This window comes from Macaca fascicularis, chromosome 19, assembly GCF_037993035.2.
Source record: "Macaca fascicularis isolate 582-1 chromosome 19, T2T-MFA8v1.1".
Classification (NCBI taxonomy): Eukaryota; Metazoa; Chordata; class Mammalia; order Primates; family Cercopithecidae; genus Macaca; species Macaca fascicularis.
The window spans coordinates 51,364,761-51,381,371 of record NC_088393.1 but is presented as its reverse complement, the minus strand read 5'-3'; the positions used below and the strand labels follow the sequence as shown (position 1 = coordinate 51,381,371).

Sequence of the window (16,611 nt, the reverse complement as noted above, 5' to 3'; positions counted from 1 at the left end):
CACACACACACACATTCTCTCTCTCTCCAAGGCTCATGGGTGAAGAGAACCTCTAAGAACAAAGGGCCCCAACTTTCCACCCCAATACATAGGTTTTAATATTGACTGATGCTCTCTCCCCATCCTAACCTCACTTTTAACCTTCTGGAACCCACCCATCATTGCCAGAGTCACTATAGAAGCCATGCCATTCAATGCCACAGAGGAGGAGGAGATTTTCCTACTTGCCCACAATCTGCCCCTGAAAGTGATGGGCTACAACTGGCACAAAGGAAGAAGTGCGGATCTTGACTGTTGAATTTTAGGATATGCAATAGGCATTCAAAGATCTAGCTCAGGACCTGCATACAGTAGTCGGGAGGTAATATTTGCCAATGCATCCCTGCTGACCCAGAAAGTCACCCGCGATGACACAGGATTCTATACCCTACAAATCATAAAGACAGATTTTACCATTGAAGAAGCAATGTACCGCGTGCACCGTGAGTGATTCCCCATGACCTCTGGGTGTTGGGAGGTCAGTTCTACTTCACACACACAGGATTGTTAGGCCTGGGCTGTGCCTGTGCTCCCCTCTGCATTATTTCCCATTTTAGTGTTTGGGCATTCGGTGCGGGACACACACAGGGTAGACGAATTTCAATGGATCAGAATTCATTTCCTGCATCCATACCCTGCAGACACTTGCTGCAGAGACAGGACAATCTGATGGGGGAAACTCAGCAGGAGGAGATTAGTCTCAGCCCATCACCCTGTGCACTTCCCCTGAACATGACCCTGAAAAAGACCCTGGAGAACTACATCAGGGCCTGGCTCGAGGGGCCCCCTGGGATCCTTACAGAGAAGCTCAGTCCTAGAAGCCCTGGCCCCAGAACCCTGTCCTCAGATCCTAAATCCAGGTGACCCTGGAAAACCTGTGCCAGGGCTGGGTTGTGGCCTCCTGGGCAGGACTGACTGGGAGGAAGTATTGACCAGCCATATGATAGATGTGGCTCCTGGAGCTGCTCCCAGGCAGGGTTCAGCCCCAAGAGCCTCACCTGGTCAAAGATAGAGCCTTCTCTTTCACCTGAGACTCAGAGTGAACAGATGGACAAGCATCTTAGGCCATCAGCCAACTGCCCTGGGAGGCTTAGGAGACCCCATGGAAAGTTCAGTGTCCCCCGGGACAGAAATAGAAGAGACAAGATGTTCCTGGCAGCAACTTGTCCACAGGGATCAGGTCTAAGGGTGCTCTCTCATGGAGGCAAATAATAAACACTGTATATGTGAACACCTCCTCTATGCCAAGCATTAGGTCAGGTGACTGTGAATAATTTAAAGTTCATTCAGAGTCAACATGACAAGCCACAGACCATTTGCCATTTAGCTTCTATGACTGAGAGGAAACTGGGCCACAGGGAGACACAGTCACTGAACCAGGGTCACACAAACATGAGGGGCAGATCAGAGTCACACGAGGTCTTTCTGCAACCACATCTCCATCCTCTCCTCATGAGAAGTGAGGTCCTATTAAGTTCTAAGGACCCTATGGTCATCTGTCGGCTCAAATCCTTTCTTCTTTGGCATCCAAACCTCAGAGGAGTGAGAGCAAATGGACAACTATTTAGTTTGTCCAGAACGAAATCACCTGCCCCAACCTTCAGAGCCAGTATGAGGAACATCCAGACCTTTCCCTCAGATCCTAATCCCCCTCACTGAACCTGAAATCCTGTGTTTTCCAGAGTCAGTATCATTCCCATGAAAGAATAAAGGAGAGGACTTGGCTTTCTCTCCCCGCTCACACTCTGCACTAACACAGGCCCAGTGTGAGACACACACTCTGTAGTTCTCACGTGAGGGAAGGAGCGATTGAATAAAGGAATGAATGATTCATAACCTCTTTAGAGACTGGATCCTGGATGCAGAATCCTAGAAGTTTCTGGCCACACCTGTTCCCTGTCACTTGGGTGCTGAGACCCATGTTCCTTCCCTCTCACTCCCTGTCCCTCAAGCTACCCCGTCTCATGTGACTCCGGGGTTCCTAGGCCATGGGAGGGTTTTCAGGGATCCGTGGTACTGAACTGAGACCCTGAGGGCCCCTGGTCCCTGGAGTCTCTGAGGTCACTGTAGCCCCCACTGCTCACTGCCATGGGTGTCTCTGGCTCCCTCTGCTCCTCTGTGTCCCTCATCTTCTGCCCCTGCCCTACCTTCATTCTAGCTGGCATGCCCTGTCCAGCACAGCTTTCTCCATGCCTTGGACTTCCCCAGACAAAAGCTGACTGTTCTGCTGCTTTTCTGCTCACACTGTGGGCTGACCCAAAAACAAACAAACAAATAAAACAAACAAACAAACAAACACTGAAATTAGCCAGAGTTGCCCCTTCTGCCAGGCTCCATTATGAGTCAATGTCTTCAGGTCACCAGGAGAATGAGCTTCCACTGCGTCCTATTCCAGGGCTCTTTCCTTCTGAGAGGCTGACTTACGGAACAGGCCACCAGAAAGAAATGAGTGGCTCTTCCATCCACTCTTTTTTTTTTTTTTTTTTTTTTGAGATGGAGTCTTGCTCTGTTGCCCAGGCTGGAGTGCAGTGGCCAGATCTCAGCTCACTGCAAGCTCCGCTTCCTGGGTTTACGCCATTCTCCTGCCTCAGCCTCCCAAGTAGCTGGGACTACAGGCGCCCGCCACCTCGCCCGGCTAGTTTTTTGTATTTTTTAGTAGAGACGGGGTTTCACCGTGTTAGCCAGGATGGTCTCGATCTCCTGACCTCGTGATCCGCCCATCTCAGCCTCCTAAAGTGCTGGGATTACAGGCTTGAGCCACCGCGCCCGGCCCCATCCACTCTTATAATCACCTGACAAGAAGACCAAAAAAAAAGTTCATCTTGCCCCCTGCACAGGCAAAAGGAATTTATGAAGAGGGTGATTTGTAGTAAAGAAAGATTTTAATTAGTCCAAAGCTGCAAATCGGAGTTTCATTTATTATTATTCAAATCGACCTCCCTGATGCCTAGGGTTGGAGTTTTTCAAAAAGTTTGAGGTCTAAGGAATGGGTACTGGTGATCAGATGGGAATGAAATCATGCACGTGGGGGAAATCGTCTCTATGGGCTTGATCTGCCTCTGAGTGGAGGCCACATGACTGGATGAGGCATTACTCATGGGTCTGGATGAGGCCAGCTGGTTGCCAGAATGCAAGTCTGAGAAATACCTCAAAAGACCAATCTCATAATCTATAATAGTGATGTTATCTATAGGAGCAATTAAAGAAATCACTAGTCTTGTGACTGCAGGCCACATGACTCCTAAGCAATAATGGATTATAGAAACTATGACTATATTTTAGTAGGATTTCGGTCCCTCCCATAACCTAATGTTATGGTCTTTTATTACTTTTACAAAGGCCATCCTTGACAAAGAGGGAGTTTATTTTAGTAAGGGGATATTATCATTCTTGCTTCAAAGTTACACTATAAACTAAATTTCCCCCATGGTTAGCCTGGCCTATGCCCAGGAATGAGCGAGGACAGCCAGCCTCCAGCTAGAGGTAAGATGAAGTCTGCCATGCTAACTTTATCTCACTGCTGTAATCTTTGCAAAGGTGATTTCACTCTCTCCACTGACTCACCAGGGGATCAGAGGAAGAAGGACATGTCTACAGTCCCCAATGCCCATGGGCTTATTTCACCCGTTTCACTCCAACCTCATCCTGCTGTGGTTGTCACTCAGTTGTAACAAGTACAAAGATGAACAAACTTAAAAATCAAAAACTCTGTTAGACTGCTCAGAGAAGCAAGGTCTCAGTGCCAACGGCCCCATATACTGGAGAGACCCACAGGTAAATACAGGGCAGCACGTCTTATCTGAACAGAAACCCAGGCCCAGAAACTCAGTGGGGTGTCTTTTGTATCCTAGCCACCAGCTGACCTTATCCAGACACAGTAAAAAACCCTGAACTGTAACTGATGAATTGCTGAAAGCTCAATGTGGACAAGGCAGTGTTAACCACTCCAGCAGATGGATTAGGTATGGGATTAGGAGGACATTTTTACGGCTTACTCCCTGGAACTATACTAGGTTTTCACAGTGGATGTTCAATAAAATTCCTCTCATCTTTCTTGTGGGGTATGGGGAGGAACCACTTAGAAAGAAGGCAATGAATTCAATTCTTCCTGGCAAGACCTGTCTTCATGAAGATTGTTTTACCACAGCCGAATCAGCTGGGGTTTGATGGAAGCTTAACTGGCCTAGGGAAGGGAAAATGTCCAACTCCAGCCCCCTCTAGCCATCATATCCCACCTAAGGAGGAGAAAATACTAAGAGGCAGTTGTGACATTCACAGCCCAGGGAACAGACCTCATTCAGGACCACAGAACCCCTCCCTCCCCACATTCACCACTATATCATTGAAGGCCTGCTCACCCAAGTTCCTTTCACCCAGTACATCATGTCTGGCTTTCCGAAAAAAAAAAAAAAAAAAAAAATACGGGTTGAAAGACAGAGCAAGGATCAGAACCAGACACAGATATGGCAGAGATGTTGAAATAATCAGACTGAAAATTTAAAGCAACTCTGGTTACCAGTTATGAAGGAAAAAGTGGACACCATACAGGAAAACATGGGTGATGTAAGCAGAGGGATGGATATTCTAAGAAAGAACTTAAAACAATGCTGGAAAAAAAAATCTCTATAAATGAAGAAGCCTGGTAGCCTGAACACAGCTGAGGAACAAATATCTAGCTTGAGGGTGTGTCAACAGAAACTTCTAAAACTGAAATGGCAAAGTTTAAAAAGAGTGGGAAAAAAGTGGAACAACATATCCAGCTTTCTTTCCAATATTTTGTATTGACAATAGCATATTTTATATTTTGTAGTTGTGGGGCCACTTCAAAGGCTGTAACATACATGTAATGAGAATAGTGGTGGTTCCTGGGACAGGGTGGAGCTGGCCAGGTGGGTGCTGTCTGACGGGTTTGCTGCCAGTTTTACACACACTTGTGTCCTCATGATGACACCCTTGTCAAAAGGTGGGGGGTCCTTCAGGTGGGGAGATGCATGAGGCACTGGCATCTCACTTAGACTCTGCTCAATTTAAACAAACATAATCAAACTCTAGTGTTTCTTGAGATCAAGAGAAAATGATGAAAGGATTTCACATGCCTGTTTTGGGCCCCTCCCCATTTTGCCTTACTGCACAGAAATTAGAAGCAGGGACCTCTTTCTAAATTCACTAACATAACACACATCACTTCTCTTAATTCGGCGTCATTCCTCACTTTATGTAATTGACACACCTAAGACTTTCTCTCTGACCAATCCTGTCCTCCCAACAGAATGCACACGCCTCCCACTACCCAGGGAGTTGCTAATTCCAAACCACCTTCAGCATCTTTCTTTGAGCATAATGTGATCCAGCTGGAATTCAGAGCAGACCTAAACCTTTTTATGTTATCAGGATGAATACTACTTCCAGCAATCGATCTTAGATCTTTGGACCGTTAATAACAGTGTACGCTTATAGAAAAAAAACTGTTTCCTACAAATTTTCATTTTACTATTTTCAGAACATGACGTGAGGTCCAAACTCAAGACGAATTTTTAAATACAAATTTTAGTACTAAATATTGAGCATCCCAAATCTAAAAATCCAAAGTCTGAAATGCCCTAAAATCCACCATTTTTGACCACTTATGTGATGCTTAAAAGAAATGTTCACTGGAACATTTGGATTTTGAATTATTAAAATATGAAATGCTAAACCACTAAGTATACTGCAAATATTCCAAAATCAAAAAAAGTTAGACATCCAAAACACTTTTGGTCCTAAGTCTTATGCATAAGAAATACTCAATCTGTATGAAATATAGGCACCAAGCTGTAAAGTAGACCTCTAGAACCTTCTCAGCCTGCATCACTGAAACTGTAGACCCACTGAACAACTCCCCATTCCCCCCACTGTTTTTGATATGTAGTTCTTCTGAAATATTCTGAATATAATATTTTGAAAGTTAATCCCTTATCAGATGTATAATTTGCAAATAGTTTTCCATCTCATGGGTTGCTTTTTCACATTCTTGATGTTTGTCCCTCTTCATTAATAGGCTACACCAACAACTCAGTAATCCAGTTGAGAGACAGAAACTAAAGGGAAAAGCCACCTGATTTGATATGTTAAATTATATAAAATGCATTTTCAAATGATAAGTGATAAGTGATGCTAAACCTTCTCTAAGTTTTATTTATGGGTATGTTACTGATATGAGTGTCCCCAAAATTATTAGATTCCTAGAAATTGAATATGTTATTATAATAATCGTGTCATATTCCACAGAAGTTAGTCAGAATGTAATATGCCACAGAAGTAACTACATTTCTATGTGAGCTGTCTTTATTATTTATTCCTTCTCTCCTTTTTTTTTTTCCATGACAGCTGCTTCAGGACAAGAAAGTTCTTTTGGTCTCTCAGTTGGGACCACTGTCAGCATCATGACTGGAGTACTGGCTGGAGTTACTGTCTTTATTATACCAAACTCTCATCAGAGTTTTAACAATAGTCATTTTACATGTTGGTCATTCACAGATACTTGTTTTGATTCTTCCTGAAAGCATTTGCAATCAGCTACAGTCCAAAATTGCTTCTATTTCAAAAGATTTATGGAAAAGATGCTGACAAGTACTCTTGAATACAAGTTTCTGAGCAGTTCAAGATTATACCACTGGATTGTCTATGGACTTCAAAAACTTTAACAAACAGGCTGATGCCTTCATGAAATATGCCAACCTAGACCAAGCAGAACAAAAATAATTTCCTTGAAATAAATGATAATGTGGATAATGTTTTTATAATTTTTATTTGAAAATTTGCTGATTCTTTAAATGTTTTTTTTCCAGATTTATGGAATTTTTCTTCTTTTAAGCTATCTATATCTAAAGCAATTTGGTAAAGTATACTTTTGGAAACAATAATTGAAGCCCATTTATTTTTGCTCTTTACCGAACTGTCCCAGGATTGGGAAACTATTCATGAGTATTCATATGTTTATGCTAATACAGTTATTTGCACAAGTTTAGTAAGATTCTTCTCTCTTTACAAGAGGACATGTTTCCAAACATTGGTTATATTACCAAGGCTTTGACTCAGATGTTATATTTGAGAATATATGTAGAATGGACCCATAAGTACTGCAGGCAAAGTCTGAAGATGGCCCTCATTTGGCTTCCTTGTCTCAAGAGGTTTGTAAAAGTTTAATCTGAGATTCCTTATAAAAACTTCTAGCAAAGCAAACTTTAGCAAGAGCCTCTGTGGACCATTGCTACTCTTGATGAACTTATGTAAAGAATCCCGGCAAAGTTTGATAAGACTAAACCTACTTTGTAAACAAATTTGTCCTACTGGGATTATCTTTGGTAAAAATAGATATGCCTATAGAGAGAAAAATTATGTTGAAAATAAAGACTGTAGTATACCTGCTATGAAATTGCAGCTCTGTTCATGGTTTTTGAGTTTTTATTATTCACTGGTAGACTGGACTAGACCCTGAATTCTTCTAGTTCCTCCCATCCAGTTTTCTCTTATTGAATCAGTAAGAACAAGATCTGCTTTGTTTCTGAAGCCCTATAAGCTGGATGGAGGTGGAAAGCTCAATGTAAATTTCACGGGAAAACCCTCGTGCCTGAAGTATGAGTCACTCAGAGCTCACCAATATGTTTGACACCGTTAACTACAGACACTCAAACTGCCAAAACCAGGACAAGAAGTTGACAACTTCACACTGTGAAAAACTTTTGCCAAGTTGTCAGAACAAATCTCCACATCAAAAAAAAGGCTCTTATCCCTCTTGATTTGTCCATGCTTATGCCTGCCTCTTTCACTTGGCAGGATAATGGTATCATTAGAAATTTCACGTGAAGTAGCTTCTGAGAGTAGCTTAACAGAGTGACGGATATATCATGTCACCCTCAAATTTTTACATAAGATATTCTTTTGTCCACCCAATGGCTGACATTAGCAGCATCTTTAACACAATTGTTTGTTCAAATGTACAGTAGTCCCTTTTAAAGTTACATTTTCAGACTCACTTGTTCTCACTCCCTGTTTTAATTTAATGAGCCCTAGACTGCTAGACAATAAAATTGTTCCCTACCAGCTGAACAGGGAGAAGTCTGTGCAGTTTCTGACACAGATTGTTGCACATACATACATACATTGAGTATTATCAAGACTCAGTTGCAAAAGTTAACTAACATGTTACTAGGTTAAAATTGCTAGACTTTCTGTCTCATTCTTTGATATTTTCTATTTTAGTTGGCTTGCATCTTGCTTAAAGTGCATACTCCAAACTTTTGGTGTTATCCTCGTAATAGTAGTCTCTCTGGTGTGGTGAATTCTACAAAAGCTTTTAAATTCTACAATTTCGTGTGGTGAATTCTATAAAAGTTTAAAAAATGTTTTGTGTGCAGCCATCAACAAATACCAGAGGGTCTCTCTTTAGCTGAAATTACAAAAACTCAAAGAAATGTGTGATCAGGAAGACATCATTAACCTATAAATGATGGAAGCCCATCTTCTCCTTTGACTTTTTTTCTCTTCAGTGACTTATTCAGTCTAACATGCTGTTTAGCATAAAAAAGCCACACTACAAATTCTTTTGTGACTCTCTTGGAATGTTCTTGTGATGCCCAGAACCTTAGAAGCCTAAACCTTACATCAGTGTTCCCTGAATATGAGATATGGGGTCAAAGGAGATTATTTTGGAGCTTTAAGTTTTAAAGACTGCGCTGCAAGATTTCAGACTTCCGTGGGGTATGTATCCTATTTCCTTTGGCCTATTTCTTCCCTTTGGAATTGGAGTATTTACCCAATGCCTACACCTCCATTGTGTCTTGAAAGTAACTAACTTGTTTTTGAATTTACAGGCTCATAGGTAAAAGGAACTTGCCTTGTCTCAGGTGAAACTTGCTATTTTGGACTTTTGAGTTAATGCTGGAATGAGTTAAGACTCTAGAGACTGTTGGGAAGCCATTATTATATTATTAAATGTGAGAAAGACATGAGATTTGGGAGGGACCATGGAGAGAATAATATTGTTTTGGACCTATGCCCCTACACAAATCTCATGTCCAATTATAATCTCCAAAGTTGGAGGTGGAGCCTGGTTGGAAGTGATTGGATCATGGAGGTGGTTTCTCATATTTTAACACCATTTTCCTTGGTGCTGTTGTAGCAACAGTGAGTTTTTATCTGGTTATTTACCAGTGTGCAACCCTTGCTCTCTTCCTTCACCTCCCATTATATAAGATGTCTTCCTGCACCATTGGCTTTCACCAGGATTGTAAGTTTTCTGAGGCCTCCTCAAAAGCTGAGCAGATGCCAGAATCATGCTTACTGTACAGCCTGCTGAATCATGAGACCATTCAGCCTTTTTTCTTTATAAATGATTCAGGTTCATGTATTTGTCTGTAGCAATGTAAAAACAGACTTATACAGCCTTATTTTCAGTAGAAAAAAAAAACTAGGGAGTAAACCATTCTAACTATGTACCACATGTAAAGCCCAAGACAATGAACAGAGCTATGAAGAAAATGCCTGGAGAATCTCATCTCTCCCAGCATGGCCAAAAGGTACAACTCGGGGTTGGGATGGATTTTGTCCGCAGTTCTTGCTATGGTCACTGATCTAGAACTCAGAATTTAAAGGTTCAAATATAAAGACATAAGCTCATAGACAAATTAAGCAAATGTATATACACAGAAACAACTGTTTGATGACCTTAAAACATCTAGTAAAGACAATATAAACCTGCCGGCCAACAGACCTAGGCAAAAATGTATAAATTAAATTATGAAGACATTTCTACTTTATTTTACCAACAATTTAAAAACTATCTATATTCATCAAAGGTTACTAAAATCACATGTATAGAAAAGCATTTGGGCTTGTTCACTTAATTTATGAGTACTCATTTATTTTTACATTAATTTGACACTACATGTAAACAGTATATAAACATGTGTGACATATACATATATGTGATGAAACATATATACATGTTCACATAAAGATAGAGAGAGACAAAAAGATTTTAGAGTTTTGATTTTAAGACTTCAGGCATGAGATCAGTAAAACCCACCATTTTAAAGGATAGTTGGATTCAAATTGCTTTCTTGTAAATGGTAAAGGTTAACATTTATCTGAAGAAGACTTTACTGAGTTTTAGAGAAAATAGGTAGTACATTTACATCTCGAAGCAAAGAGAGAAAGAGAACTTAAGCTCTTTCAAGAAAAAATTGGGTGTGTTCAAGGAAGATTAAAAATAGATGCCAAGGTAACACAAAAATAATAGAAATTTACCATGGGACTTTATAAGGAGGCCAATTTTATTTAGAGATGTAGCTTTTAATTTGGTCTCTGTTCTTCAACTGAATCACTGAGCTCAAGATAGAGCCCGTTAAGGAAGAGGGCCAACAAAGTCTTTACAATTTTTAGATTCTAATCATTTAAATGTGTAAAAAAGAGAACCAGTTGGAAGGGACAACATTTAGACATTAAAAATCAAGAATTTCACTGAATCCCAGGTCCCCAAGAAGAGCAAAATGCAATGGGGACCATACTGTGCAACACTTCCACAGAGTACTTTGCTACAAAGGCATTTCCCTAATTGTTTAAACTGTGTCTTTTGCATCTAAACATGCAAAGAAATGAGTAGCCCTCTGAAGCTAGAATAATTTATTATAACTACTGTTAGTCACCTTCAAAACCATAGCTCTTACCACTGACCCAGCGACCATTACACACACAAGGTCAAATATTTTTACAGTACAAAGTAATGTAAAAGGCAAAGAGGTCAGGTAACACAATGGAGAAAACAGCAGACTTTTAGACCTGAGAGAAATCCGTTCACTTGCAACTCTTGGGGTTACATGAGAAAAAAAAAGACTACAGTTACTCCCCTAAAGGAGAGTCTGTGTCATCTTTTCTGTTTTCCTAAAGGGATCCTAATACAAGAGTTAATGAGAAATTATTTTTAGACAGCTAGAAAGGGTAAAAGAATTCTTGGTGGAATTTTCCTTTAACAAAAAGCAGCCCCCAAACCATTTCTAACAGAAAACAAACTGAATAATCAGGCTGCAAGCATAGACATGCATATGTAAATGCAGGTAGCTAAGAGCCAGGTATACCAAAAACCGCGGTTCCCACTCTTTTTTCCTAGTCACTACATGTGCAGGTGTCATGGTGACCACCAGGTAAAAGCCACATTTGCATAATAAAAGATTAGGGTGGGAGGGCCAGTCTTTTCTCTGACTATGTAAATGGCACACCCAGTCAAAACAATCCCCTGGACCCTGTGTAAATCAATCACTGCCTCCTCAAGTCTCTGTACAAAATCAATCGCATTCCGCCCCAGATTGGAGACCCTCTCTTGGGTGACTGCTTTCTCAGTATGAGGAAGCTTTCTCTCTCTCTTTTTTGTCTATTAAAATTTCCACTTCTAAACCCACTCCTCATGTGTTTCCATGTCCTGAATTCTTTCTCAGTGTGAGACAAAGAACCATGGATTCCCAGACAACAGAGGCATTTTATTTGGGAGTTCTCATCCGACATTGTAATCAGAACAGAAGGTAGAAACATCAGAATGGTGGGTATGGAGCAAACCTCAAATCTGTCCTTTAATTTCAAGGTTCTCTTCAAACCAGTTTCCTTTCATGAAGAACCTTACCATCACATGAAGCTGGGGGATGTCCTGGAGCAGCTGAGAATTTCTGGCCAGTACATGCCCTGATGTTATTCAACGCTTCTGGACTGAACACAGCCTCCAGCAGCCCATTCAGATGTTGGTAATGGGTCTCCTAATTTGCTATCCTGTTGCAATCTTTTTCTTCCTTTCTATCCATGGTTGCTATGTCTCCTATTCTTTTTATGTATGCAATGTGTGGAAACTTTTACAGTTCAGGGAAACAGATCTGTTAGGAAAGATCGGTAAATGACATAATAACTAACCCAACAGATGTCTGTCTCTCTGTCTCTGTCTCTCTCTCTCCACCCTCCCTGCTCTACCCTTCCTCTGCTGAGCACATGGTATTTCCCAGCCAACAGTGCCACCTGGTGGAGATAGAAATCCTCCTCATGAGGCACATTGTTGGTTCTTTGCCATAACACTGCACTTTTCCAATTCTCTCTTTTTGCACTGATAGAAAAGCCCTTTTTGTGAATGGGAAAGTTCTGCTTTCAACAATTAGGAATAAAATGTCTTCCATAGCCAAATTTTAGTTCCGATACTGTCCCATCAGAAGGAAAACCTGCCATTAGGTCCCTACGTTAATTTAAGGTACCTATTCTATCTCCAATTAGAACAGTACTTAATTAGTAAGGACATTTTAAGAACAGAGTTAACCAGGACCACTTTTCTAAGGGTAAATTTTTTAGCATGGGCCATAATAGCAGGCAACTGGCACATTCCCTCTGTTAAAGAAAGCTTGCTCAAAGGCAACCATTACAGTTTCTTCAGAGCTCCATTTTTCAGGAAGCCAGGCAGATCATGGCAGATAAGCTAAGGTTGTGTGGGTAAAGTGTGGCTAATCCCATCACTTCATTTATCCAGTTCCATGGCTTAGAGGGCCATGCCTACAACCAAGGGTGGCACATTTAACATGGTGCCAGGACTTAGGAACGAAGGAGAGAAAACAGTTGGGGGGACGCTCCCATTGTCTTCTACTCTACCCTGGGCCACAGTGAAAGAAGGGGGACTATAAGGACACTTTTATTCTCACTTCTTTTTTTACATGGCTAACAGAGCATCTTCAGCTTGCACCCCTCTGGAGTGCACTCTGTGGCACTAGAACTCTTTTAACCTCAGGACTTTGAAGAGAAAAGCAACTCATTCTATTTTGCACAATGACAGGGCATTTTTACTAAACCTTTACAAGCGTTGTAACAGCAACCCAACTTTTTTAACAGCCATATCAGGCAGGCCTATAGAGAATAATCCCCAATAATTAGAAAAGCAACTTCCAGGGGAACCGTCTGAGAATCTCCCTAATTTGGGGCCCCTCCAAGTTCCCTTCTCATTACAGGACCTTAGGCAAATAGAGTAAGACTTAGGCCGATTTTCAGGCAATCCTGATAGGTATATAGAAATTTTCCAGAATTTAACTCAGATGTTTCACCTCACATGGAAGGATGTCATGCTGCTCCTAAACCAAACCCTAACTGCAGCTGAAAAACCGGCAGCTCTGCAAGCAGCAGAGAATTTTGGAGATGAGCAACATATCTCCTATAATACACCAAAAGAGAAGAAAGGAGATATGGAAAGTGAAGAAATAGCAGAAACACCATTCCAAATAGGAAGTGAAGCAGTACCTCTTGACAACCCTGATTGAAACTCCAATAGCTCTGCAGATGAATGGAAATGAAAATCTAAGGCCAGACCTCTTAATTCCTCTAAACTGTCTATAATAGACTCAAAGCCAGATGAGAATCCTGCAGCCTTTATGGATATGTTGAGAGGGGCACTATTAGCACGCACCTTTTTATCTCCTGATTCAGTCAAGTGACAACCCATTCTAAAAGATCGATTTATTATACAGAAAGCTCCCAGTATTAGAAGGAACCTACAGAAGCAAGCTATAGTAGCAGATAGCACCTTGGAAAACCTCCTGAGGGTAGCCACTTCAGTCTTTTATAATAGGAACCAGGAGGAGGCCCAGAAGAAAGAGAGAAAGCTCAAGAGAATGATAAAGCCTCTAGTAGCTTTGCAGAGTTGCAAAGTCCAGGATCCCAGAGGTGCATCCACCAATCTTGGTGTGGTAAGCTAGGGCATTTTAGTGTCCAAACAGCAAGAGGAAGCCACCTTGACCCTGTCCAGCCTGTAGTGGAGACCACTGGAGATGCAACTGCTCCCAGAGATGGAGGTCACTGGGTTCAGAACCAGTCTCACAGTGGTCCAGAAAGACTGATGGGTCCTGGGGCTCAAACCCCCGGCTCCAGCAGCAAACTGCCGTTACAGCACAGGGGACACAGGTGATTCTGGAAATTATAGGAAGGAAAGTAGATCTCCTTCTAAAACACTAGAGCCAGTCTCTCTCTTTTCTCCTCTCTTATCCAGGCTTCCCTCTTCCCATAGCACAACCATAAGGGGTGTCTCAAGAAAAATTCTAATCCAATATTTTTCTCAACCTCTTATTTGCAGTTAGGAGGACCTATTGTTTACACCTGCTTCCAAACCACTGTCACAATAGCTCTACTAGTCAGAAAAGCCTCCAACTTAACCCTAGGAAAAAAACTGTTTACACGTTCACTTCATGTGGCAAAATTACTTTCCTCTAGAGGGAGCTCTTAGCTAACCAACAGCTGGTAAAGCAAGCAATATGTAAGGCAGGATAAGCAGTAGTCACTCTAAATAACATCTCTCTTCAGGTGCAGGTGCCCAATCAGCTAAACAAACAGTTCTTACAAGAGCGCTTAAATTAAGCAAGGGAAACATAGCTAACATTTACACCAATTCCAAGTATGCTTTTTTAGTTCTTCATGCTCATGCTGCCATTTAAAATAAAAGGCATTTTCTTACCACTAATGGATCTCCTATAAAATGTCACCAAGAAATTAACAGGTTATTATCCTCAGAAATAAGAGTGGTACATTATAGGGAACATCAAAAAGGGAACAGAAGAAGTAGCCAAAGGAAATAGGTTTGCTGATCAGGCAGCTAAGTCACTGGCAAGGCATCAACACACCTCAAAGCCTTCTAATCTAAGAAGACTCCATAAGATAAATTAAACCTCAGTACCTTCCTGCAGGAATAAAATAGGCCACTTCTCAGGGTATTCTTTCCAGTCCTCAGAATGGCTGTAGTCAGAGAATGGCAAACTCCATTTGCTAGCCTTCAGTCAATGGGAAGTCCTTAAAATCCTTCACCAAGCTTTTCACCTAGGAAAGGATAACACTTATCAATGCGCTCACAGATTATTTTCACATAGAAAATCTCTAAATTAGTTGAGCATGTAACCTCTCTAGCTCACTTCCAACAGGAATTGACACAACTAGCAAAAGCCCAACCCCAGGAAATAGTACCACCCTTATTTAAACCCAGGAGATTTGGTATTAGTAGAAACTCTCTTCTCTCTCTCTCCTTCCCGAAGTGGTTAAAATGGCACAGTATACATCTATACACATATATGTGCATGTATATACATATATACAAATATATGTGCATGTATATACATACATAAATGTGTATATATGTGTATGTATGTATATTTGGTATACATAGATTTGTATATTTGGTATTAGTAGAAACTCTCTTCTCTCTCTCTCTTCTTCCCGGAGTGGTTAAAATGGCACATTATACATATATACACATATATGTGCATGTGCATACATATATACACGTGTATATATGTGCATGTATGTATATACACGTGTATATGTATATACACATATATACATATACACATATGTGTCTATACATATACACATGTGTATATTTATAGATATATGTATCTATATATTTATATATATTCACATCTAGTAAATATAAGTATGTATGTGTTTCTATATACATAAGCACAATTTTTGGAAAAGTGGTGAAAAAACCCCACTATGTAAAACACACCCACCCTAAGAATTTATACATATATACACACAGATACACATGTATCTATGTGAATATATGTATACACGTGATGTATATACACATGTATATACACATACACACATGTATACGCATATATGTATATGTATATACGTATATACACATACACACATGTATACATATATATGTATATGTATCTACATATATACATATGTGTGTGTATATTTATAGATATATGTATCTATATATTAATTTATATATATTCACATCTAATGAATATAAGTATGTATGTGTTTCTATATATACACTCAAGCACAATGTTTTGAAAAGTGGTGAAAAAAAGCCCACTATGTGAAACACACCCACCCTAATCAGATAGCCCTCATACACTTATATGCAGACCCCTCATGATATTATCTGCAGGCAGGTTCAAGAATTTAGGGACATGAGACAGTCCAGCAAACAGCACATGCACAACATAAATGTCTTTGCAGAGACTGAGAGCTAACCTGGAGGCATGAACCTCAGCACTGCCAGGACACATACCCTCCCCCATGGATTCTGACTTTATCTGACCCAGCCCACTATCCAGATCTTGTTGTGGGGTTGGAGCAGAGGAAGTCACGAAGCCTGTTCCCTGGACACTCTGTGAGCACACAAGACCCCCCCATTAGGTCTCCCCGCACAGGTCTGACCATCAGGCATTGTGAGGAGGACTCTAGCATGGGCTCAGAAATCACACAAGAGAATGAGCCATGGAAACACTGAGCTAGAGGAGCTGGTAGTTGACATGGAACAGGGTCCTTGTAGTTCACGAGTCCAACCCGGTCTGAATTCCCCTCACTTCATAAACCAGGCACCCCTGAGAAACAGCTTTTTCCCACAGTCTCCTCTGTGGTAACACATTAGGGTCCCTCACTGTCAAGATTCCAAAGATGGGAGAAACCTGGACAGCACACATTCCAGCTTCACCCTTCATCCCTCCCTCCCTCCCTCCCAGGAAGCAGGGCTCAGGGCTCAGGAGGAAAGGCAGAATCCAGTGAGGCCAG

At 41.1% G+C, this 16,611-nt stretch overlaps 1 long non-coding RNA gene across 1 annotated transcript in view; it reads right to left on the bottom strand.

Annotated features, from left to right (window-relative positions):
- Positions 1 to 16,611, bottom strand: part of LOC107128290 (uncharacterized) — a 90,821-nt gene that overhangs the window by 20,566 nt on the left and 53,644 nt on the right. The window contains exon 2 of the long non-coding RNA XR_001487262.4: positions 14,759 to 14,898. This is a non-coding gene — a long non-coding RNA (uncharacterized lncRNA). The remainder of the gene's footprint in view (positions 1 to 14,758; positions 14,899 to 16,611) is intronic.